Below are 27,682 nucleotides of genomic sequence, written 5' to 3'. Positions count from 1 at the left end.
TGAAGTCAAGTCCCCCCTCCATTACAAATTGTCAGGAAATATAGTTCCTGTGAACCTCAGCCAATATCTCCTTTTATTAATGAATGCAACCCAATTTTTAATTATAAACCTTACAAACAGAATGCAGCAGCTATTTACTCACCCCACTTGCTCATTTTATGTCGTAGTGCAAGATTTTGCAGACTTCATCTGCGGTACAGATGGTATCTGTCAGGACCCAATTGTGTTACGTTTCTCACAAGTTTTATTGAAGGAAAGAGGAAGGGCTGGACGCGGGAAACAAGTCGTTCTAGTACTCGGATTGTGATCGGAACACGGAGGTGGATCTTCCGTAGCGAGCGAAGGTGGTGTCAGGGACAGAAAAACTGGTTGGTAACCTGGTCAGGAGAGCAAAAACGTGGACCGGGTCAGAAACGGGTCGTAAGCCGGGACGCGAGAGCAGACGTGATCGGGATCAAAAACGGGTCGTAAGTCGGGATGGGAGAGCAGGCGTGGTCGGGATCAAGACGGGTCATAGCCGGAGACAAACGGGACAAGGCTTGCCTTGTAAAAACAGAGGTTCGCAGAGGGACAGACAACAGGGGACAGGAGTGGGTTCAAATAGTGACAGGGAGCCAATCATAATCCGCGGCGGTTGGCGCCAAATGAGCAGGCACAGGTGATTCACATCGGTAATCATGTCAGTTTCACTACTGTCATAATTAATCTAATTTGCAACAAAGATGTCAGAGTATCATTTCCCATTGTCTTCCTATACTCTGAATGGAAATGGTCAAATACATTTCATTTCAAAGTACTCCGGACGATATTAATAATCCGATAACATTGTTGTCAGCTACCAGTGACCGAGACGATCTGGAATAGAGCCGAAATGAGCAAGACGAGATTGGTGTAAGCAAAACGTTCAGGGAAATAAATCTAATTTTTGCCCGTACAAAAATGACACGGCTTAAGTAATTTGAAATGATCAAAAAATATAAAATACGGGGAAACATAAGTTGACAGGTTTGCAACCAGTGACAAGGTTTATGTCTGGTGAGGCACATCTGATTGAAAAATATATGAACCTAGATTTTATTTATCATTTTGTCGACTGCAAGAAAGCAATGTAAAAACCTTAGCATAGGAAAAAAAACATTTTGTTGTCTCATTAATGTAACTGGGACCAGAATTCCCTGCGATGAGGAAAAATCTATGAAGTAGCCCCTCCCCATTTTTGACATGCACTCTGTCAGCCCCTTCTCACAGCAATAGTCATAAGGGATAATGGTAAGGCACGGGGTGATCTTCAGTTTAGGCAAAAAGAACGGGGAATGAAAAGACTGCCGTGAATTTGCGCTCTCGGTCGTCACTGTCAGCAATAGTCGACTGGGGATAAAGGATCGCGGCCAAAATATTCCAGTTTATTTTAGTTGAGCCACAATAGCACCATTTTGCGTCCTGAACCCAAAAATTAAGGTGCTCTGCCGACCCCTGCTTCTAGTAATAGTCAACCGGGATAACCGATCGTGGCTTCATCCATGAATTTCATTTTAGGCAAGCCAGAATGACACTCTTCTTGATAATAGTGCCTTCTGAGAATAACATATTGCCGCAAGAGTGCAGTTCATTTGAGGCAGTAATACAGCTGTGCCCGACCAAAATTTGCTCTCCTGGCACCCACTTCCAGAATTATTCAATCAATATGCGATTGAGGATAATGGATCACAGCCGCTCGAGTGCAGTTCACTTATTGGTGGACACGGCGAAGAAAGCCGCCAGGCCCAAGAAAAATGCCCTCTCCTGTCGGCACCCACTTGTAGCAATACAAGATTGAGGATAATTAATCGTAACTGCATAAGTGCAGTTCCCTTCTTTTTTTGATGGTCAGAACGACAAAAAAGCAGCCAGGCCCGATAAAATGCACTTAGCCAGCCCCTGCTAGCAGCTATATCTGATATTATTGATTGTGGAATCTTCTTCAATGAGCGTAGTAGTAAATAGGGATTATAGTACTAACTACATTAATAAATACTGTACAAAGTCCAAAATTCAACCGTTGTTTCATAATTTCGCTATGATTTATTCTAATCAGGATCCTTCTAACTGGTCAAAGGAGGCAGTACAATAACAACTACAAACACCATCACTACTGTTTGCTGTAAAATGAGTTGCTCTTACAGAGAGGATAAGGAATATATGCGTGCTGTTTTGCTTTAAAAACAATGGGTTGTTTGGAGCATACCTTATAAAAATACAATGTAGTCGTAAAATACTTCCAATTAATAGACTTCTCTTGCAACGAGTGAATCACATCTTGAATGAATTTTCCCCATAGGAAATAACTGAAAACCGATTAATCTGTTCCCAGTCTCTCAAAAATCATCCAAGTTGAGTGTAAAATGCTATAAAACACATCTTCCTGATTACTAAAAGCACGTCAGTCATTGCTTGTATCTCGAACAAATTTTCCCTATAAGAAGTAACTGAAAACCAATTAATCCGTTCCCAGCCTTGCAAATCACTAAGAACACCTCAGGTGCGTATGGCAGGAAATGAATTCGCTAACTGGGACGCGCTGATGCCAACAGTGAGCAGTTTTTGAGCTCTCTTAAGTCATAGCGTCTGGTAGTAGCTAGGGGCGGCAGTAGCTCAGGAGATAGAGCGCTCGTCTTGGGATGAAGGAATCCCAGTTCGAATCCCGGCTCATCTGTGTTACATGTCGAAGTGTCCTTGGGTAAGACACTGAACCCCTAATACCCCCAATAAGCAGGTGAGCGCCTTACATGGCTGCAAGGCCGCTATTGGGAAATGTGGAGCACATTGTAAAGCACATTGGGAAGTCATTGACTTGAAAAGCGCTATATAAATGCAGATCATTTCATTTCATAGCTTGGATTTTCTTTCTCTCTAACAAGATTTTTGCTCGAAAGACATCTTGTATCTTGAATTTAAGTTTGTTCTTTATGGAGGATCAATAAAATAAAATTAAAATTGTTTTTATTGTCATTGATAAAAACGTGGTGAACATTGTTAACTATCGCTTGTGGAGCTTCAGTATAAACATGTAATAAAAGACCACCAATGAAAACAATACAAAAATGTCCTGCATTTTGCAGAAGTTACATCACACGCAATGCATCGTTAGCGGAAGTTGTCATGGATGCTAACGCCATAGCGCATGTAGTTAGCAATAATCTGTGGTCTGTGCAGCCCTTTGAGACTCCTCGTGATAATGTGTCACAAATAAACATGACATGACATCGGCAGGCCAGCGGAGTTACAGAACTCCACCCGACATTTTTACCTCATCATACCATGATGTTATTGGGTTTGACATGTTTTAAGATTTAGTCGTGAAGACAGCGTTTCGAACAAAATCTCCACCATCATTATCCTCCACCTCTCTGTTGTTCTTGGCAGCCTTTTCCCCATCACAGGTTGTCATGACGATGTCATTGTGTCTCGCCTGCCCTTTGCATTCAGGTCGAACACGCCGAGTTCCGCATAAGGTCAGGGCTTATTGTCGCCGATCACCGTCTTGTTAACGGTCTCCTTTGTCGGAGCGTAGTCCTGGCGTCCGCCGATGCCTCGTTTCGGTGATTTAAGTCCGCGTCATTACTACGAGAGCGCGACGGCGGTTTAATAGCAAGGAGAGAAAAAGCCGAGCAGGAGTTTGTTAATCATAAGTTTGTTTCGGGGCTCCTCTATTCCGGCCCGACGGTCGCGCTTCTGGAGTGTGAGAGCAAAGTGTGAAAGGCATTGTACTTGACACACGCTCAACATGTACGTGATAAAGAAATGGAACGTTGCTAAAACTGTGACTGTGTTAGAAAGCAGGGAATTTTCCAGTGTATTACTGAAAATATAAGTAGAATATTAGATTTCTGGAGCAATCGGAATGAGTCGCTGACATGCCAAACAATTAACTTGACGTTTGCAAGTATTCTGTTTACAAGAAGCAGCGTCATTCAGAAAATAGATATCCTTTCCGCATTTTATTTGGACATTAAAGGGACAGTGTGTATTATTTGACCACTAGATGTCGCCGTATTGTGTAGTGCAACCGAAAGCAAGTGCTTAAAGGCACAAGGAATGCAAACGGAGATTCTAGGTGGTTAAAGGCACCATTTTTCTTATGACTTGCAAGAAGGACAGGGAGAGAAGCCTTCAGATAAGAAAGTCCAACCTGTTCTAAAAGCCCTTTCATTCTTTTATGAAATGTCCTAGGTTACAAAAGCAGATCCACCCCAAAGAACAGCCACATGTTTTTTGTATAGTGACAATGATGAAATAGTCAATTGTTGAATAATAGTCACGAAAAACACTAGCATACTTTAAAAGCCTTATGTTTCAAACATTAATATTGCATTATGCAAGGTTTTTGGTTTTTTTCTGGGGTACCCTGGGCAGCAAGAAGGCCAATTATCGTGTCAGCTCCCTCTAGGTGAGGCTCGTGTTGTATAAAATAAGTACTAATTTTCTTGATCTATTCGTATTTTAAAAATGCATGTTTATATGATAGTTAATCACCATTTATTTTAAATGAATGAACGTCTTCTCAATAGAGGGTGCTAAATGATACACATTGACCTTTAAAAACTCATAAATGTCACTCTCAAAATTGAACAAATTACCGTGCACGTTTCTTCTGCGCTCGAAAATTGAGCCACATTGCTCCCTTGTGCTTTCAAATGTGCTCGTATGTGGCTACCCAAAAGCAAAGACTTACACTATATATGGATGGAATCAACAGTGACATCCACTATATTCAACTAAAAAATTGAAAATTTACACATGAGGATTTTTTTAGAGAGTAAACCAGAGTTTGCATATATTATTCGTCTCGTTACTGTAAGTCCCAGAGTGCTTCTGGGCATAAAAGTATCCTAGATGAGGGACACTGCATGTGCTGATGACTTGAATGGGTCTACCCTCACGAGTTTTTGTAAAATCAAAAGATTATCCCAACAATTGCAATCAGAATAGTTGGATTAAGACTTTGGTTAGTTGGTTGATTGGATCCCTTAACTACTAGGGTCCTTACATGGCTTTAAATAACTGGAATGCTGGCAATAGTCTGTTCTTAAAGGAATTTTTGCCTGGGTCTAAACGTACTTGATTTGTTAAAAGGGGAAGAAGGCATAATCTTGCTTCTTACTCATGTAAAAGCTAAAAACAAAACAATTTAACTCATCTTTGCCGACATCTGAAAATGAGTTTGCAAATATACCTGTGTTCATGGACAAAACAGTTTCGGGGTCCAATGAAACGAAGGTTGAAGCTTTGGGCTGGAGTCCCTTGAAGGTGTGCACGGCCCTGGCACAAAAATGTTCATCACCGAAAGAGCACTCTCATTCCCTCAGGCTTTTTCATGTCAGCTGGGACCTCAAACAAGGTAGAGGGAATTTGGCAGTCTTCCAAAAAGCAGACATAGTAGTCATACAGTGTACAATTTCAGGAAATGACTCGTAAAACGTTTGAATATTTTGGTATTATCAACACTCTTTGAATGAGGTAAAGCGCTCGTCTTGGGATCAAGAGGTTGCAGGTTCAATTTCCGGCGCCTCCGTGTTATAGGTTGAAGTGAATTCCTATTGCCCCCGATAAGCAGGCAGTTACCTTGGTGATGTTGCTATCGGTGTGTGAATGGGTAAGTGTGAAGCACATTGTAAAGTGCTTTGCGGCGGCTTCATTGACTTGAAAATCGCTATATAATGCAGACTATTTACATTTACTTTTATTTAATTAAGAATTTTGAACATGTATGCATTGAGGGTGGACACTTGTGCAACTACAGACGCTGCCCTACTTACGAAGGAGAGTTCCGGACGATTTTTCGTAAGTTGAATTTGTTCGTAAGTTGCTTCAGCGCGATATTTTGTATGTTTATGGTTTATATAAGTATGTTTAAGGCTTGTATAAGTAACCTGCATGGTTTTGTACTAAAAAAAAATAAACATTTCATAAAATAATATGGTCTATAAAGATAGTTTAGTTTACCTTACTTTTGGAAGATGGGCTTCAAGAGTTAGGCGACTTCCTCCTCCATGGTAAAAAGTGGCCCCCAAAAAAGTGATCCAACCAGTTCTCAACCGCATCAAGCTTTCTTATTCCACTTTAATTTCAAAAGAAACGGCTCGCCTCTTCTTTACACTTTACGCCTACCATATTGAATGGATGCACGAGATATTAAAAAAAAATGTCAAAGTTTTTAGTGCGCTGGAGAATACAGTAGAGTATCTTTACACAAGAACTTGGGAGAGGAAGCGGATTGCTGCTTCGGGGTGGATGTTTGGTGATCTCTCACAGTGCCACACGCCGGTAGCGTCGGAAAGAAGCACCACAGTATTGTCCTGTATTCGGAAATACAAAATCTAATTTACAGCAATGTCCAGATATTTTTCGACATCCCGAAGAAAATGTTCGTATTTACGGTTTTTCGTAACTCAAATGTTCGTAAGCAGGGGAGCGTCTGTACAATCCTTTTTTTGGTTTACTTTCCTCTCTATTATACATTTGAATACATTTTCTCAATCTCAATTGAGTTGTTCAAGCTGTGTCCTTTAAAAACGGAACGTAGAAAAGAATCTAATTCTGTAATCTCCAGCTACTTCGCAACGTCAGTGCGTCACGGGTTAAAAAAGTTTCCCCTATCGCAAAGGTCAGGAACTTTATTTTATTTTATCTTATTTTTTGAGAGAGAGCACCACACTATTTATTTCAAGACAAAATTCAACAGAACCCTCTAACCTGATCTCCACTCAAGCTAATCCCTGGGCGCATTTTATTTCACTGTGTGACGTTTGATGATTGGATAGAATTTATGAAATTATAATGACAGAGCTTGGGTCCCATATCAATACAAATCTAACACTTAATATTTTTCTCCATTCTGCATTGATTTAAAGTGTTGAGGCTTATTTTGACCGTCATTTTGTCCTAAAAATGGTTTCAAAACAAGAGCGAGCAATGTTCTTTTTTAAAAATGTCACTAAATTCTGCAAACACGAAGGATATTAAGTTATTTACCTTTGGCGCTCAGAGAGAGACAGTGCGCTTGAATCAATAGCTTAGCCAAATTGCTCTAAGTGCTTTGCTGGTGTTTACAGTTCTGTAGGTTTTCATCATAAAGTGTCTCAATAGTGAACATGCATTGTTTAATGAGCTATGTGAAGGATTTCATAGAGACGTGCAAACAGGGTCAGTGTGTGTGACACCCTGATTGTAATTGTAGTTGAGAATATGCCCTATATATATATATATATATATATATATATATGTCTCTCGGATTGAACCAAATGCATCTCAAGAGTTGCTTCGGCTAAGAATTCCCTCAAGTCGGCATTGCGTACTCCAAGCTTGCAACGTCAGAAGAAAAATGTGCATGATCCTAATTTTGTCTCCGAGCCATACGTACCCTATTTTCACAAGTATAGAGTGCACTGTGTTAAAAGGCGCAGTCTCCTTAGATGGTTTTATTTATGTATTTAACACATAAACAGGGCACAGCCATCTTACAATGACACAGACTAGCTAACAAGTATGGGCATTTGAAAATACAGCGAGCAAAATTGCATTTGGTTGTGGTTTATTTAAGTATTGATTACAAAGTAAAACACACGGATACAAATTTGTTGTAGTTCAATTCCTTCATCTTTAATTTTCTCTCGGCTTTTCGGTTTCCATGTTCTTCTTGTCAGCATAGAAATCAACACACCATGGTGGACGTTTGATGGAAGGAAAGTGAGGTTTTGGAGTTGATTAATAATTGGCGGGAGAACTCTGTTCAGTGTCCGGTGGCACAAGAACTTTCGAATTGCTGGATAGGTTACGGCCTTGGCATCCATGAGTTCTTCCACAAACAATGCACTGCGTGTGACGTCGCGTGTTTTCTTCTGCGCAAGCGGGACATGGTGGCGTTCATACAGGAGACTCATATCAGTCACATTTAGTTGGAAATGTGAACGGGCTCACAAAAACACCGGATTTCACTCAAAAATCGGAATTGAGCAATAGGCTCCGAAGTGTGAACTGCAAACTCATTGTGTCCTCATCTACGTCTGCCGCTTTCCATAACGCACAGGTTAGGCCAAACAATTTCAAGAAAATCTGAGACTTTTATGTGCGACTTATTGTCCTGAAAATACAGTATTGAACGCTCGTCAGAGTGTATTTTTGTCGGACCTGGTGCCTTGAGTTTGGCTATTAGGTCCACCAAAACGTGACGTGCACTGTTCCGGCCGCAATCCATTATCCTCGATCGCATATTGCTGCGAGCCAGGACCGGCAGAGCTCAATTTTGCTGGGCCTGGTGTATCTTTTCTTGCCGTCACTGTATTTCTGTTATAAAATAAACATTGCATTTATTTGATTTAAGATGAAATCTTGATATTCAGACATAGGTAGAATGTAAGTGCGAGTTACACATCTACGTAACAAAACCCGACATAAAGAATCGACGAGAAGCTAGTGAACTAGTTAGCGACCGACAGACGTCAAGAGACCGCAGTTCGAATCCCGGCTCCTCCGTGTTACATGTCGAAGTATCCTTGGGTAAGACACTGAACCCCTAATGCCCCCAATAAGCAGGTTAGCGCCTTACATGGCTGCACGGCCACTATTGGGAAATGTGAAGCACACTGTAAAGCGCTTTGGGAAGTCTTGACTTGAAAAGCGCTATATAAATGCAGATCATTTCATTTCATTTATTTATGTTTATTATCTCAATTTCTGCTTGTTGACACTTGCTAGTTAGCTTGCCAGACGGAGCTTGATTGCTCACAAGCTTCCTAGCTTGCGAGCAAGCTGTCCACTGGTCTATCGATTTAGCAAGGTGTTACATATAATGAGGCATAGCAATATAACAAGCTAACTACTATTTTCTTTCGGCCAACTGCCAATCAATGCGAGGACTTTTAACGCCAATCAGTCAAAAGAGACACTCCAAACCTCATTTCCCTAGCACGACCCCTTAATCCTGAAACTAATCACTGAAGAAAACCCACCAGCCACACAGCCTCTCTTCTTTAATAAAAGCAAAGCGATCCTCACGGAAATTGGCTTACGCCTCGCCGGGAACAGATGGCCCGGTCCAAAAATGCTGCAGTGACCTTAGGACCGCGCGTCTGTCGGTCGCTAACTATCTCACTAGTTTTGCGTCAATTCTTTATGTCGGGTTTTGTTACGTAGATGTGTAACTCGCACTTACCTTCTCGCAGTTTATATCACGTCAATACGGCTCTCCTAAGGATGCCGCAGCCATTTTGAAAGAGGATACTGCGGGCTTTCCCTAAGCTAATTCATTTTATGCTAGCAGAAAAAAGTGAGAGGGGAATTTTTATGTTTTGTAATTGGTGATTCAATAAAGGCATCACTGATTAGCCATTTTTCTCCAATAATGCTCAGTTCCCCATAAGTTCACTTCTCTAAGACAGCTGGGATGGACTCCAGCACTCCCGCGACCCTACTTAGGATAAGCGGTGCAGATAATGGATGGATGACATGTATATGTCTGCTTGTATATTCATTCATAAACGAGAAAATTGGATACTTGTTAGAGCTATATATTATATAAACTCTCTGTTGGCGGAATTACTCAGATGAAATCACTCATTAAGTTTTAAAATCTCCCTCGCGAAGGAGCCAGCACTGATGAGCACCCATCTTGCCTAAATCTCTCGACAGAACTCACTTACCTCTGGTCAGGAAGTGTGGTTTATTTGACTTGACACATAAACAGGAAAAGGAACACACATGAGCGCGACTTCACAATAAAAGGATATAAGATTGAAAAACGTATAAAAGATGAAATTAGACTGATGTTTGAAACGTGACTATATGTGTGTGTGTGTGTGAGAGAGATTTTTATATTTAGGAATATAAAAACAGGTTAATTTCATTGTATTGAAGTCTGAGAAATGCACATAACTCAAAACGGCCAACTTTACAAAACGTCTCCAGGAAAATTTTAAACAAAATAAGGGACGCCACTCAGAAAGTTTACCCCACCCCTACCCCCCTGCCCTACTGTGTGATTTTTTTTTTTTTTGCACCGAGCTGCAGTTTTTCAGCGCGGCACGCACCGTGAATCTTTTATTTTCCAAGTGGGATGTCGTGCGAGCGGCATACTAATAAGCAATCTTTGTCGAGGTGTGTGTGTGTCCAATGCTGTGAATGATGGCTCGCTTGCAGCCTTCCGTGCTTCCATTAAGAGTGATTGCTGAGCAGAATGGATGGGGAAGTCTCATATTAGACAGGTTGTGGGGTGGGGGGTGCATTTCTTGGGGAGGGGGCAGCAGATTGCTCGTGGGTGACTCACGCCGCCTGGATGCTCGGCGAGGAGCACTGCAGTACAGAATAAAGTCCAACCACCTGGAGGGAAGCAGATGGAGGAGGGACGGAGTATTGAGAGGGGGTTAGAGAGGTTTTAGTAGGTTGGGGGTGGGGGGCCGAGAAGCTGGTGATGGAGGGATCAGAGGAGTGTTTTTTTTTTTTTTTTTTTTTTTTTTTTTTTTTTTTAATGAGACGCTTTTAGCAGATTTCATCTTCCTGTATTGCTAAAGTGTCACATTTAGTTCCCAAAACGATTAATCTGGTGCTTTATAATGAAGAATCTCCTCACTGTCCATTTCTTTATCGATCTGTATAAATTCTATTCCTGGATGCTTTTCTGTGGCACTAAATAGGCCTTCAAAAATAGCTTCACACCAGGAACCGTGATACTGTAGTGTCATCGATATGACACTGAGCTAAACCACTAAAAAAGGACTGTGATCACAGTGGACATAATATTGATTGATTTAATTCCATTCTCCGGATTGTGAAAACTGCAAAAGTACAGTGCAAAGGATTGAGACCATATGCCATTAAGTTCACCAAAATAAGTTTACATATGTGTGAACTATTACAAGATACAGTTGTTTTTACATTAAATTTAGAAGACTACAGCATTGCCTTGTTAACCCTTCAACATGGACGAGGATGGATTAAACATGCAACAGTCCTGTCAGGCATTGTTTTAGTCTGTTTGTAGCGTAGAACACGTCCTCCACTTACACTTGCTGGAATACAAATATTACAAAGAACTCTTTCTAAGAACTTACTTTCATTTTTAGCATTGTATTACATTTTAAACACAGTACCTTATTAAAGAAAAGCAATTTATTTACGGGCAACACAGATACCTTTACATACAAAATTGATTTGTTCCCGGAATATGCTCCTTTCTAGAATTTCTTGTATCTCGAGCAAATTTTCCAGATCCGAAATAACTGAAAACTATTTAATCTGTTCCCTGACTCCCGAAAGCGGTCAAGTCAACAGTAAAAATTCTCTTTACATTTTTAATCTTTTGGAGTGTGTGTGTGTGTGTGTATATATAATATATAATATAAACATTTTTTGCTACACATAAAATCTAATGCATTGCTTTCTTATTTTTGTACGATAACTCCAAATATAATATGATCTTTGAATAAGCTGGTAGGAAAGACTATTTTACATATTTGCAGGTGTATAGCATCCATTTGTATGTCATCTTGGATTTTTCTCTTGTCTTTATCTATACAATATTATATTTTGTACATTGTTTTTCTATCTGTCCAAAACTTCAATATTTAAATAAAGAGGAGAAAATAAAAATTTCTATAAGAAATTAGATTCATCGATTAGGAAAATTTGCAACCCTATATTGTTTTCTATCTAACAAAAAAATCAAGACACATTTGGGTCATTTTAAGAATTTTTTTTGGTCATTTTTTTCTAGAAAAAAACAATACTAAATCGATAATAGTAAATCTTGAAGAAAAACAGGTAAAAAATATAGTGAAATCTTAAATTATAGCAAACTATTAACCTAAATGAAAAACCTGTATTACCTCCTTAAATATGGCTGACTAGAGATGATTAAAACTACTGTCAATTTAGACAACCTACTAATTAAAACCAAGGAAAAAATAATCATAAATAAACAAGTACGAATAGGTAAATTAAACTGGTTTTCATACATTTAGCACGGACGGCGTGCCCCGAGATGAGATTTTTTTAACGAAAAAATGCGCTTTGGTTTGATAAAGGTTGAGAAACACTGGACGAGAGCAGTTGTCTTCCGTGAATTTATGTTATCTGGTCACAACGCTTCCATTGCAGTCCTGTGGCTTTACTGCGTTGGTGTCATGTAAATCATCAAGTTACTCATGTCCCCACGCTGACCTGTCGGAAGACAAAACCTCAGCCCGCTAATGTCCTTCTCTTGCTGCCATATACACACATTCCGGATGTTGTTCCTTGATGGCGATCTGGCTTCGGTCCAGCACTACATGTCCCGTCCATGCGTTCATCCTGCACCTGCAGCGCTTCCGTTACTCTTCCTTATGATTGAGCTTCGGGACAAGTTCAAAGAAGGTTTGAAACTTCTCTTTTTGGACTGAAGTAAAGTCCTCTTTTGACTCAAGACTTGTTCCCTGCAGTGCTTTTTTTAGAGGGACAGCGATGCATTAGTCCTTGTGATTTAAAGCCTTGTTTAGACAAGCCGCTACTGTTACTGCGACGCAATCGATAATGCAGCACTCTCTGGTGCCAATCTTCTGGAGTACCTGCTGAGGGACTTGCTTCGATTGAAGGACAAAAACAGGAGAAACTAATGTGGCGGCAACCATTCATTCTTCCAGTGCGTGTTAAGTAGGTCTGGGCGATATGACAAATAATTTTATAGAAAATGTTATATCAGTCAATATTGACTATTAGCACAAGTCAAATTTTTGCCCTGGAGTGAATGTTAACAAAACCAATCTCTAATGTCAGAACATAGGTGCATTTTGGGTCATCAAAACCCAAAATATTACTCATAAACTGAAATGGACCCCAAATCTAAATGACCATAAATAGCCAAATGATAATTTACACTCTGCAACAAACATGTTAAAGCGTTTCTGTGCAATAAGTCTTTGTGTCTTACAATGGCACGCTGCTGCAAACCGCTGTAATGAGCATTGGTTGCTTTTTGGGCTAAACATTCAAGGTCTGCTAGCACTCGTTTAGGGGTTAGTTGTGTTTATTTCTGTATATTCTTTTGGGTGATATTGTTTTAAATTATGTAATCAATTGTCTGATCGGCTTGGTGGCCACATGTTGTCGGCAAAGTTTAATAGATGCTGCCTCTGTTTTTTTATCAAAACTCTACAGTTCCAAAATACCTCTAAACAACTGAAGGGCCTCTGTGTGTTATTTGTTATTGCAACATCCGTTCCAGCCTGGTCATCCTGGAAGGGGGATTACGTCATGTGTGGTCCCTTCTCGAGGTTTCTTCATTTTCCTCATGTTGAAGTTTTTGAGTTTTTCCTTGCCCTCATGTAGGTTTTAGATCAGGGGATGGTGTGCTACTAGTCTGTAGTCTGCAAAGGCGTTTGAGACCTCTTGTGATTTAAGGGTTATTCAAATAAACATGACTTGATTTGAGTCCTGTTTTTGAGTCTTTCAGTGGGTATGCTGGTGTTATCCGTTCTGTTTTTTGCTTTTTTTTTTTAACAGTTTTCAATGTACCATGCTTGTTTGTTCTAAAGTCTGCTCCACTCCGCCTGTTTATAAGGTCTGCTCGTAGGTGGCTTGTCAGAAATGAAAGACTTGCACTATAATGGCATGAACACAACTTGCATTTTTCCTAAATTAAAATTTAAATTTCTGGAGAAATCAACCAAAACATGAGAAGCATTTTTAATGAGTAAGTTTGAATTGATTATTCATCTTTGTACTATAAGTCCAAAGTGTGTCATAAAAAAATAGGGATTACAGGGATAACTGTGCGTGTGAGTCATGTACACCATATGGATTCATTTTGTTACTATAAGGCAATGTTTCCCGATTATTTTTCCCAAAAAGTCACATTCAGCAAAATCTTAACGTAAGTGTTTTGTCACCTTTGCCCCATTGATTGATTGTTTTGTTGTTCCTGTGTAAGCCACGCACCCTTACCAACAGTCTACCATTCGCTTCTGGTGACACACAACTGATAATGCACATTTATGTTTATGTTCTAGTTGGTAATTCGGCTTAAATGTGAGTATATAAGGTAGGGAGAGTATCTACATCAGAATGAATTCAGCGCCCCTCGTACTCTGTGCCTGAGACGGCGCCACCCTAACTGTATTTAGTTGTATTTTGTAGGTAAACACTCTTCAGGGATCGTTACTCACGGATTGAGGGATGTATGTGAAGACACAAGTGAAGCAACAGTACTCAACAATCAGAGGACTCTATAAATCAGGGGTCGATAAACTTTTTTATCCAAAGGTTCTCTTTTTGATATATTTTAAGCTCTAATTTAACAAAACAACTAAACCTGCTCTCCAGACACAAGCTAATTCTTTGGCACATTTGATTTCACTGTGTGATGTTTGATGTTTTCATAAAATCTATGAAATAATAATAATTTCAGAGCCTGTGTCCCATATCAATATAAATGTAACTCTGAAAATGTGTCTCCTCCCACAGTTACTTAAGAGTGTTGAGGCTCTTTTCTTCATTTTTGTCCTAAATAATGGTTTTAAAACAAGGTGCTAGCAAAGTTATCTTGTAAGAATGTCACAAAATACTGCAAACGTGGATACCAACCTATTTATCTTAACTGCAGACTGCGCTGGGCGGGGAGAAAGAGTGTGCGCGCCCTGTGTATAGCTCCATTTATTCTTACTGCTCACCAAATCAAATTGCTCTACATGGTTTGATGGGGCTTTTGGGTAAAAAGTATAAATTTTAAAGAGTGTCTCAACAATGGACATTCAGTGTTTAGAGAGCTTCCATATAAAGGATTATTCAGTGATCTACAGCCACAACAAGTTCTGTTGGTGTGACACCTAGACTATAAACTGTAGTTTAGTTTGGACCAAACCCATTTTGCATAAGTATTGTCCTGCCCAGGCATATGTGGCATTCGACTGTGTAGCAATACATCAGATAATTCAATGCATTCTATTGTAACCTCGAGCCATATGTACTCATGAAGAGGCTTATATGCCTCGCCAGCCATAGGTTCCCGACTCCCGCTATAAATGATGATCTAAATCTTCAAAGTGGAAGAGTAACATAGTGACGCACCAAGACGTAATGACAGTAGCATTACAAAATGTTATTAGTAATGCACTCGTTACCGAAAAAGTAATTACATTCCTTTGCAACGCGTTACTCTCAACATTGTTACTTTCCTGGATATGAGTTTTGAACCAAACCCAATGTGCTTTTCTCAGTTGCCCATCCCCCTTTGCACTCATTTCAAACCCTGAGTGACTTTCCTTGAAAAATGCACTTCCCTCCCTCGCAAATGAGTTAAAAAGGCCCACGTGCAAGGTCGTGGCGTTCCCTAGCGCCGTATTTGTAGCTGGGGGCTAATATCAGCCGCCCAACGGGTCCATTTTTAGCAGTTCGCAATGGGAGAGCTGGTGCGCTCACTTCGTTTATCCAGCCAAAAGGAAATGACGCGTTGTTTGCTCAAGATGCTCTGCGCTATCCTCTCTCAAAATCAGTATTCAGGCCACGACTGATGTTTTATTCAGCGCGTGCAGCGTCCCGGGGCTTTCACTTCTGCGGGGAAGAGTGGATTGAAGCTTCAGGCTCTAAAGGAAATTCCCGGGATGTGTTTGGGTTCATTTTGTTTCTCAATTAGCGGTAGAGATGGAAAAACAGTGGTACCTTGAGTCAGTCCGAGTTGCTATTAAGTTTCCTCTTTCAGCTTTTTCTATTGCTTCCTCTTTGGAAACACCACCAATGGCACTTAAGCTTTGCAATGATAACAATCGGGATTGGGCTAATTACATTGAGACCATAATATGCCACCCAAAAACTGGAAGGGGGGAAATCGTCAGGTCTTCGGGTCTGTCTATTTGATACGCTCAGGTCAGGACTGTGAGTGAGCTCTTATACACTGCAAAAAGTCCAGTTATATATTTTTTTAACTATTCATTCATTATTTGATTTTTGGTCAGGGACAAAATAGCAAACACAAAATTATTTCAGTTGGTACAATAATATAGCAGCATCAAAGGTGACACAGGGTTCCTGCGGATCCTTAGTCTTAAAAGGCATTGGATTTATTATTCTAAAATCAATGTCTCGAATCCAAAGTTGGAAAGTCTTAAGCTTGTGAACACATTAAGAAGATTTACAGTATATTTGTTGGAACTAAATAGATTGAGTAACATTTTTCAGTCGTCTTTTTTTAAAATTCCCTATTATATTTTGGTGGCAACATGGCGTGACCACAATAACGGAACTGTCAAAACAGTGATGTGGTTTCAGTCCGGCCTTTTTAGAGCAGACTTAGTAGTCTTGGGTCTACCCACAATACACCTAGTCATGGCTAAAAGCTGTTTTCTTTTTATTTCAAATGTGTTTGTTCTTTACTCGACTTGGTCTTAAATTTGATTACAAAATGCATTATAAAAGTCTTAAGTCTTGATTTTAACTTGCCCTAAGCTGTAAGAAGCCTGTAAGAATATGACATTAAAACAAATCACTCACAGAAAATAAACTAAAAAAGCAAAACAACAACAATATTAACGTAATATTAAAATGTATCATTTTTTTAAATACAATTTTATTGGTACATCTGCAGAAAACTTGGCTCATCTAATTAGTATTTTTATATTTTACTAAAACAATCTTTGATAAGTTTTATTTTTTTTACTGATAATTTTCCCAGAAATAAGAATATGATAATAAATAACAAATTAAATTATAAACATATAATTACAAATTTGTTTCCTATCATATAGTGATAATTTTTATTTTGCAAAAAATGTAAAAATGAATTCATGAATAATTGTTTTTTTCTTTTTCGCACATAAATTTATGTGTGTATATATATATATATATATATATATATATATATATATTGTGTAATTTTTTAAAAACGAATATTTTTCTCATTTCTTTCTCAATTAACTATTTAGTTTCATTTGTTAGAAAATGTGAATATTTTTTTTTTCTAGATAAATCTATATGCTTCTGAATTGTTAATTTTTAGAAATAAGTATTATATATATATAGAATTTTTTTTTATTTTTTTTATTTTTTTAGCAATAATTTGAAAATACATTCATAAATGATTTGCAATTTTGTGTTTTTTTTATTAACATATATTGGCCTGGAGAGGAATGGGCACCACCAGGCTGTTGCGCTTGGTACACCACAGGAAATGGTGCCCCTACGACCCTAAGGGTTAAGGGATCCAACCAAAGTACCGTTAATATATATTTGTTTTATTATATTATAATCAAATAAATACTATTTTTCCGATGTTTTAACTATTTTCTCTTTTTCAAAATGAGAACATTAATTCATGAAAAAATAAATACATTTTTCATAATTATATTCATATATATATATTGAGATGGGGAAAAATAATCCGAGAAAAAAATTAAAACGGCCTTAGTAAAATATAGAAAATAGGACTTTAATTCAGCAGTTATCTTGCAAACAAATACATTTTATGTTTGTGTGAGAATAAAGAAATGTTTTTGAATAAAGACACAACAAAAAAAGATAATACTAAGAAAAATAGATAATTTTTTTTAATACTGATTTGAGTAAAAAATAATCAGGGCAAAATAAGAAAAAGAAATCCTAAAATGAGCTAAATGATTGGATATGGCAAGTTATTTGGCTCATTTTAGGTATTAATTTTTTAAAATGTAGAAAAACATCACAACATTTTATGTTGCCTCAGATTGCCTGAAGAACATTTTTTTTCATGTTTTTTTTTTTTGGGGGGGGGGTTACTTTTTGTCCTGGAACACGTGAAGTATGGCCTAGCAGAACAACTCCAGCGAAGATTTTAAAAGACGCTTTTACATAATGTTCTCTGGCTTCTAGCAGACCTCAGATGGCTTCCGAGTTTCTGCTAAGGTCAGAAAGAGTCATCATTAATCCCCCTGAGGTCGGCCGTGTCGTGGTTACCTAACTGAATGGAGGCCGCTTGTCACTTTCTTCAGACCCCTTCAGTTTTTTTGATGGACTGAATTTGATTCCCAAGGGCAGGATCAGAATGTGCAATGTGTCATTATGCACATGCCTTGTTTACAGCCTTGGAGACCTTGCAGGTGATTGGGGGTTGAATATGGGGTTAAAGCAGAGGTCAGGAGGCCAAAACATGTTCAGGGGTTGGTGCAGGTGCTTGTAATCCTTGAAAATGCTTGAATTTATTGTTGGGTTTGCAAAGTCAGGAAAATGCTTGAATTTTGGGTGAAGTGCTTGAATTTCTAAAAATTGTTGCCATTGCCGTATTTGGCAGTCTGACTCCATAATCGATGCAATACATGAGTTTGTTTTTTTTAAGTGTGTAAAAATAACGCTGACATACCTGCTGTGGTGGCTTGTCATTATGGCCTTGTCATGTAAAGCGTCACCCTACTGGTTGAGGACAGCTCTATTTGGGAAACTGGCTCTTTTGGCTTGGCTCACTGAGAAGAACCAGCTCTTTTCGTCTCCCAAATGGCTTTTTTAAGGATATATTATCAATAATAATAAAGAATTATGCGTCAAGTCAAGTCACATTTGTTTATATAGCCCTTAATCACAAAAATGTCTCAAAGGACTGCATAGGATTACAATTACAAAATTACACAATTACCTGATCTTAAACCAGCATGTGGGCAAGGAACAACTCAAAAACCTCAGTGTGAGGAAAAAAGAGAAATATGCATATGCTTTTCGGCGGATTCCTAAAAAACACATGAAATATGGATTCAAATATTCACAGATCAACAATAACATGTGAAATACAAAACAATTTTAGCATTTTACACACTGAACAGATTTAAAGTTGAACAACTGCACAAATTCCCTGAAAATGCAAAACAATAAAATAAAAATTAAAAATATGAACTCAAATGTTTACAATTCTATTTCAACCAATTTAGATGCAGATCCTCTGAAAAACACGCAAGACAATTAAATTAAGTCAAAAGCAAAAGATCAGCAATCTAAGTTTTAAAGATTGAATGCACTCTGTTTTGGAGAAATCAATATAATAAAATTAGTCCAAATTTGGTCCATTTTTTCTGATTTTTTTTTTTATACACACAGTACATTCTATTTCTGTCTTCTGTATTGAAGTCAATTATTACCTATAGATCATTTTCCGTGTTCGTAACAAAGTGTGACCTAGCCAAGCTGAGCCTGCATTGTTGAAGCAGAATGGCAGAATTTATGTCAGTTTATACCACGCAATTGACAGAAAAAGATCATAATTAGGAGCAGCTTAAAATGCAATATAGTGTGTGCTAGCAGCAAGATGGCAACTTTGTGCATTTCTTAAACACTGTGGAATAAAGGACGCCTTTTCTTACTTTCACCATTTTTTGCTCCACTGACTAATACAAAATAAAAAAAAACGCAGAGATGGGAATGGAGTCGCTCTCTTGTATTTTGTATTCCCATATATCATATGTCTTGTGTCTTTTCTTGTATTTTGTCCTAAATTATGTCTTTTATTGCCTGCTTTTATTTTGCTAACCCCTTAGCAATTCGTTTCTGCCAATTCCTACACTGACTTGGTAGTATTGTGTCGTGTTTGATATATTGTGTACCATATAATGTTCATTAAATCTGTGGCCTTTTTAACTGACTACCAAAATGTTTCTCCTTTCCTGTCTTGTATTTTGTTTTGTCACATGTCTTGTTTTCCCTTTACTTTATTTTGTTAGCTTGTGAGTCATTAAATTGTGTTAATTTCGACACTGCCTTTTTGTGGTGCGTTTAGGCAAATGGCAGAAAATGTGTAATAGTTGATTAGATGTGTTCTTGTTTTTAACTGACAACTAATATTGCTGGTTTTGTGTCTTTTCATGTCCTTTTGTGTACTTTCTTTTGTCACGTCCTGACTTATGTATACGTATTCTTTTTATTGTCTTTTTTTGCATGTCATATTTTGTCTTTTCTTGTTTAGTCTTCGTTTAGTTTATCATCTAGTTTATATTTAGCTCATGGTAGTTTCCACCCTGACTTTTTTGTGGTGGTTTTATTTGATACAGCGTGTTTAATCTAATGTTGATTAAAATGCTTGGTATTTTAACTGACAACCATGATGACTGCAAATGAGCAGATGTCACTCGCTAGCATCTGAATTGACTCCCAAAAAATAAACTTAATCCATAATTAGCATTGGGTTGAAAATAGAAAGCTTGAATGGGTCGAGGAGGGAATGACTGAGGAAAGCAGTGATCCTTCTGGTCCTTCTGTATAGAGGTCCAGCTGCAAATGATGGCCTTCCTGTATTATTCTTAATACGTTTTTATCTCATGTTCATGTTCATAAATGACGATGTAAGATGAGAGGAATACCGACTATAATTTTCCATCTTAGGTTCCAAAAAGAGGAAACGTGTTTTTCATACAAAAGCCTGCCTGTTCTTTCAACTTTTGTGCCCAACAGCCACATTTGTTTTTTTTTTTAATTTTCAGATAGATGAGCTTGTGTGGTTAAACTATCAAGACCACTTTTTTTGGACAAGTACAGATTTTAACGGATCATTTTGAAGAAACTTCTGTGAATACCAACCGAATACATTCTATTGATCTATCTATCTATCTATCTATCTATCTATCTATCTATCTATCTATCTACCTTGGTCATATCCCTCAAGAGGGGTGACCGACAGCAAGACACACACATACAATAACAAAGAAAATAAAAGGGAAATAAATAGCAAAAAAAAAAAAACACACAAACATTTTTGGCCCATGGCCAACAATTGCCCAAACACCCAAACAAGTTAGGCACCTTGGCACCCAAGTTGGTCATGCTTTCGTCCCTCCAGAGGAAATGGGACACCAGAAAGTGGACATGTCACTCGGGTCAGGGTGACACAACACACTCTTTTGTTCAACAGCAGGGCCCGACAGCTTTCACTGGTTTACCCCTGCCACATCATACGGGTGCCCAGCCCATCCTTAGGAACGCGTCCACAATCCCACTATCCTTTCACAACACCTCTCCACTCCTTTGAATGCCAAATGAATACAGCAAGGCATTCTATGAATACCAACGAATAATTCCTCTTAAAATTGAATGTAATGAATAATGATGAAACATTCCTATGAATTGGAGTTTTTCATTTTAAAATGCCCACCAAAAGGCAGGCTATACTGGTATCTGTCACAAGTAACAAAACTGAAAACCAAGGCAGGAACCGGAATACGAAAGTAGTCAGAACAGCAGATAGTAATGATATTGGCCACTGTGGAAAAAATATAAAAGGCTAGTGTCAAGTCTTATACCAATTACTGGTATCGGTACTAGCCAATTTTTAATTAAAAATACATATTCAAACAATTTGGTATTGAGAGTATCACTTGTGTTATGATGTCAAAAATCAACACAGTGCCTGATATCGGTATTGGCTGCCCTCTAGTGGTTGGTATCAGAACACATATTAGCCACCAGGGCAAATATTTATGGTACTAGCCACTGTGAAAAATATTTTAGGATAGTGTCAAGTCTGATACCAATTCCTGAGATCAATAATAGCCCATTTTTCATTAAATTAATGTTAAAAGAAATGGGAATGGACAGATATCGCTGCTGTTACCAGCCTTGTGGTACTGTATCCAAACTAAGTGGCTGATATCACTATTGGACTGCCCTTTTATTGACTGTAATCGGCATAGATATTAGCCGGAAAGATAACGATACTGGCCATCGTCAAAAACAACATTAGGGTAGTTTCGAGTCTGATACCAATTCCTGATATCGGAACTTGCTAACTTTTAATAAAGATTACATTAAAGAAATTACCCAATTAGGTATTGCTGCTGATACCAGCCTTGTGTTAAATCGATTACTTTTTATTTGTAAAACACTTCTGAGGCAACAATTTGCCACCCAATAAAATATTCAGTGTACAATAAAAAGTGGATGATATTATATTGGCTGCCATCTAGTGTCCATTATTTCCAATAATGAAGTAGAAAATGTAGCTTACAGTACATAATGATAATACAAAAGCAATTCAATTTTATGTGTATGTTTTTAATAATTAGGGACTTTAAACTTTTGAATTATCCTGTACATTTACCAGTCCAATTTCTAAGTTTCATCCATAATTTTTTCCATTCTGAATTACTTTATTATGTATACATTGGGTATATTTTACATGTCTATATCATTTATAATATTTAGTTGTTTAATGTTCTGTAAATGTTAATGGTCTGCATTTATATAGCGCTTTTCAAGTCAATGAAGACCTCCCAAAGCGCTTTACAATTTTCTTCATACTTACCCATTCACACACACTCGCACACTAATAGCAGCGTCAGCCATGCAAGGCAACTACCTGCTATCGGTGGCATTAGGGATTCGACATATAACACGGAGGAGCCGGTTTATCAATTCTAATAATTAAAAATCAATCATTATTTTGAAAACTTACCTCTGTAATCTGTTAAAAAATGCAGCTGCTCTAAAAGAAAAAATCTGCAACCTCATATTTAGCTGTTTCAAAAGCAATCCCAGCAAGATGGCATTTGTTCTGCCACGTGCCCAATCCAACATCCCCCCCGCCAGCAGTCCTCAGACTGGCTGCTCCTGCCGGGATTATTCCGTCATTAATCCCAGCGTGGTGGGCTTCGCATCCAATTGACTGAGAATCTGCAGGCCTTAATCTCGGCCAACATGCAACGTCACAGACCGAAAATCGCACGTGGCGTTTAATGGGCCTTGAAGGAATCTAATTGCAATCTTTTGCAAATGAAGTATAATTGTGGTCCTGAATGCAAACCGCGAGAGCTGAAACAATCATCTGGTCCACTTTGCTTTCATTTGCATGTTCGTTTCGACACTTGCTAAAATGCTTTGCTCGAAACAGTCAAGTTTTAAATCCATCAAAGGCCAAAACATAGCAGACGGCAACAGTGACACAAATCAATACAAAGCGCAAAATAACCCGCAGAAACTTTTCGTTTTTTCTCTATTATCTGGCCGCTAAGCCCAAGGATGCATCACTCTTTATTATTTTTTGCAAAGGATCGTTGCAGTTTAATCGAACATCCGCAGTGAAGAAGAATCTGTCTTTTTTTTTTTCTTTGGGATTTTATTGATCCGAGCATGAAACGCACGGCCGCTTCGTGTCCTCTGGTGTGCATTATGGCGTGGATCCCTCGAAGCCTTCGCAAAAGACAATTTGTTTTCATCAGACGTGATAATGAAGCTTCTTACAGGCCCGACGCCATCTTTGCAGCCTCATTCTGTTAAATGTGTAATGCGCTCAGGGAGGCACGGGCTGCTCGCTCGCTCGGTTTATTTTGGTCGACTTGTTGGGATCAGCAGGCGAGTTTTTTTATGTTTTTCTCTCTGTATCTTAGATAGGTAGATGATAGATACGATGGATGGATACGGTAGATGGATAGATAAATGGATTGATACAGCAGATGATCATTAGATAAATAGATGGATAGATAACAGATGGATGGATATGGTAGATGGCTAGACTGGATGGATGGATAGATCAGTTGATACGGTAGATGGATGAATAGATAATTAGTTATGGTAGATGGATAGATATTGTGGTTGAATAGATGTATAAATCGATGGTAAATACTGTAGATGGATAGATGCTGTAAATAGGATGGAGAGATGTAGTAGGTGGATGATGGCTAAATAGATGCAGTAGATTGATGGAGGGATACATACAGAACATAGATACATTATATATATATATATATATATATATATATATATATATATATATATATATAATTACAGTACATAATTAAATAGGTGGGTGGATACGGTAGATAAAGCAATAGATGGATGGATAGATATGGTTGATGGATAGCTAGATGGTCAAAAAGAGAAGTTTGGTCATGGATAGCTGGATTGATACAGAAGATAGATAGGTATGGTGGATTGATAGATGCTAGTGTGTGCATATGCCGATAGTTTTTGCAACTGATCAATAAATTGGCAGATATTTTTGTATTGTTTCATTTATTTTGCCTCATTTTTCCCAATTAAAGTAAATGCCATTTTTATTTATGAAAATGAAGGCAATGGTCAATGTACACATTTTCCAAGGCATTCTTCTTTTTTCTAACGATTTAACAACACAGACGCCTTTGGTAATGAAGAATAATGTTTTAGAAAATTTCTCAAATTATGGACAGGCCATTACTTAAATGGTCATTTTTTAATAAGTTCTACAAAATTACGGGATATTAAAATCATGATCTCTTTCAGAATATATGCATTTGAATGAAATCTTATTCATTTTATCTGATCAGTTCATCACTAACATAAAAGGCAGATTAAACTAATATTAACATAATCATTTAATCCAGCTTTCCTTACCTCTATATTGTACTTAATGTGAATGTATTTCGTGCCCGCACTTATTTACCGCGTTAGCAGTTTTGTAAAAAAATTGGCACATCAGTATTTAATTGTTGGAATGACTGCTGATGAATACTGTTCCAATGTTGTAATCCTGGCCCTATTAAAAACTGCACAGCATGCCACCGCGATTGTCATTTTTACAACTCGAGAGCATCAAGCACAAAGATGCCAAATGCAAAAAATAACCCTGCACACAAACGCATCGTGCTTTTGTATAACTTCTCCTCTATCATGTGTGAGCTCGCTTATCCCTCCTCTTCATCAAACCATCATCATCATCGTGCAGGACGCCAGCTGGTCGCCTCCCCTGCCGACGTAGCGCCCCAGGGACGGCGTTGCCAGTTTTTCTCACGGCTACTGTCTGTTACGTAAGCAAAGTGCTTTGCCGTCACGTGAACAGCACGCTCGAAGCTCGGTCAGCATCGTGGTCGGCTGCCGTGTCGTGGAAAAATCTTATCTGGGAGAAAGGTGACCTCGGGTTGAGCTTTTAGGTAATTCAGGGAAGATGAGTTGAATTTGGGGTATTCCCGCACCAGCTCTACCTTATGCGTCAGTGCCAACCTTGACGGAGGTAAACACGACCGGCAGATGACATTGGACAGAGTGTGACTCTTAGAAAATAGCCCAGAGTCGGCCCGCACTTGGCTGTCTCCTCTGATTGCCGATTTGTTGTCTGGCTGGATTAGCGTCGTCCTAAAAACTGCCTGCCTGGTCTACCCGCGTTGGTGCCAGGCTTCGGGATTTAGAAAGGACAAATGGATTCCACTTGATTCTGTGAAGACATCGCCGGCAGGCCAATCATGTTTGCTACTGTGTGTGTTGTCACTGGGGTTATTTTAGTCTTATCAAGACCAGTTACACCTAAAAAGTAGAATAGACTTTATACCAGCTCAGGTCAGATCTAAAACATATTATTTTGGTTGTTTGTTTGATCAAGATGCGGGCAATTTTGACTCCATTTGTATTTGTGAAGCATACTATTGACTTTTGTTCATGAACCTTCTAAATTATTAGAGTGCAGAATTTTTATCTTGTGTTTAGGATGAGTTTTTAGAATTTGAGTGCCAATTGCAGTTACCTCAGATTACACAGAAGAGGATTTCAAAGGTCCACTCTAAAATAACAATCGTTTTCATAAATTTAAAGGAGCTACAGATGAAATTCACAGGTCATTGATTGCACAATTAATCACTAATTTGAACAAAAATACACACACTGATACAAACACAAAAGAGACGAGTGTACTTCTGTGCGTCAGGGATCATAGTGGGATTGGGGTGCATGGTTTGGGAGAGCACCGGCTGGTCTTTGTTTCTTCAGAAGGCCGAGACTCTATATGGCCCAGACCTGAAAGAAGGTCTGTTTCTTCTGGTCTGCCATCCTTTTCCACAAAGTCTTCCATAAAGATACCTTTTGGTTTCCATGAGGTAAACCAAGAAAATATTTCACAACAAACTGTTTTTGATGCAGGGGCAAATAATATGTCACTTATGACATGCAATGAAAGAACTCCCGGTCATTTAAGTAAGTTGATTATCGTAACCGCGGGTTTAAGGATCAATAATTTCATTATTGCTATCGAATTTATTTCCGTGTTCCTGTTTTCTTAGGCTGCAAGCGGTCGTGTCAACAATGTTCTTTTATTTTGTGTGATTCCACTTTCTTTGTCATCAAATGTAGTTTAGTATCAAAAACTTGCATTATTTATTTGAGTGACTCTACTCTTTTCCTTCTGGACTGATAAATCAGTATCCATAACAGTGAACTCAAAAATCGACGCTTTAAAGCTAAAATTAAAATGTGTTTCGAGTATTGCTTCTTTCATGATAAATGCTAGACAATGTGATGCTATGACAAATTAATTTGGGTGGGACACAGTGAGCAATACATGCTGGCCGAATCGTTAACCATTGAATAAGATTCTGAATTAAATAAATGTAATTTAAATCAATTTACTCTTAACTGTTTTCAAAACTTTTGTAAGGATTTTCATGCCCTTATTGATTTCCTTGCTTTTTATTGCCTCCTTTTTTAAATAGTCCTTATAATCGATAATGGCCATGCAATTGAGCGATTTTGTGTGCCCTGGTTGTATTTTTTGAACATTTAATGCCCCATTTCCATGGTTATCATTGTTTTCACTCCTCTCTTTAGCATCACTGCAAGCATTGGGACCTACAGTGACTAAATACAGTAATGTATCGCTGACTTGCAAAGTCTTTATGAATCACACCATATTCTGAACTGAATGAAAAGGGAGAAAGGCATTTTGGGTAGTAGTTCATGCAAACCAATAGCAGACCAGAATATTAGATAATGTCGACCAATAGAAGACAGAAATCTTAGCGACATAACTCTGCATGAGCATAAACACAGCAAAGTTTTTGATTTTGTACATTCAAAAGGATTTCTTGTTGATGCCATATAGTGAGGTGAATACCATAGTAACATCTTAATAAGGAAAACGTCGTAAGGTGGGGCCGCCATACTTTGAGAGTCCACTGACTGAACTAGGTCCGTTATCGATTAATCGCATCACCCCTTTTCTTAATCACCTCTCAGGCGCAGGTGTCCTTTCAAGACCCCATGAAGGGTGACAGTCGGTTGGCGTTTTAAGACGAGTCATAAGGGCTCCCTGTGTTCTCCCAGCAGTTACCTGTCCCTCGGAATAGCCTCGCTAATCTCTCTTGTCGTTTTTAATCTCCCGCTCGTTTATTTAAAGGCAGGAAGCCTCCGATTAAAGCTCTGAGCAGGAAGGGGAGGGTACTTGTAGTCAGTGGGTTTTTTTGGAGCATCCTGCAGCCTCACATTTGAGGCCATGTGAGCCCCCAAAGACTGTTTTGTCCAACCAAGGGACGTGTTGGACTGAAACACGAAATTGCGTGACCTTCGGGTGTCTTTGAGACTGAAGTGTGGGGGGATGCTGAGTTTACCTTGTCGGTGCTTAGAAAGGAATCGTGCAATGGTTGTACTTTAAAAAAATATATATTATTTAATAGGACATTGTGTAATATTTGACCAGTGGAGTTTACTGTATTGTGTAGTGCAACCGAAAACGAGTACTACAAAGCACAAGGAAGAATACAATCTACAGAGACACAAAGTGACGAAACCGCACCATTCTTCGTGTTATTTTCCAAAGCCACGTTTTCGGTTATTGTTTAGCACCTCCTACATGTAAGAAACTTTACTTAAAAAAAAATATACATGGACTGCCATTGGTCGAAAAATTTGGTTATATTTGACATAACATGACCTTAACCTAAAGGGAGATGATGTATTTGTTGGCCATCTTCCTGCTATCCGAAAACATGAAAAACCT

General features: G+C 38.5%; 2 protein-coding genes across 5 annotated transcripts in view; both read left to right on the top strand.

Moving 5' to 3' along the window:
* The window catches only part of cntln (centlein, centrosomal protein), a 278,092-nt gene that overhangs the window by 171,790 nt on the left and 78,620 nt on the right, over positions 1–27,682 (top strand). The window lies entirely within an intron of this gene.
* Positions 1–27,682, top strand: part of sh3gl2a (SH3 domain containing GRB2 like 2a, endophilin A1) — a 53,597-nt gene that overhangs the window by 680 nt on the left and 25,235 nt on the right. The window lies entirely within an intron of this gene.

The sequence above is a fragment of the Urocampus carinirostris genome, chromosome 8, assembly GCF_059441175.1.
Source record: "Urocampus carinirostris isolate Australia breed hairy pipefish chromosome 8, RoL_Ucar_1.0, whole genome shotgun sequence".
In the NCBI taxonomy this organism is placed as follows: domain Eukaryota; kingdom Metazoa; phylum Chordata; class Actinopteri; order Syngnathiformes; family Syngnathidae; genus Urocampus; species Urocampus carinirostris.
The sequence above is the reverse complement of the archived record's forward strand: the minus strand, read 5'-3'. Positions and strand labels throughout refer to the sequence as shown.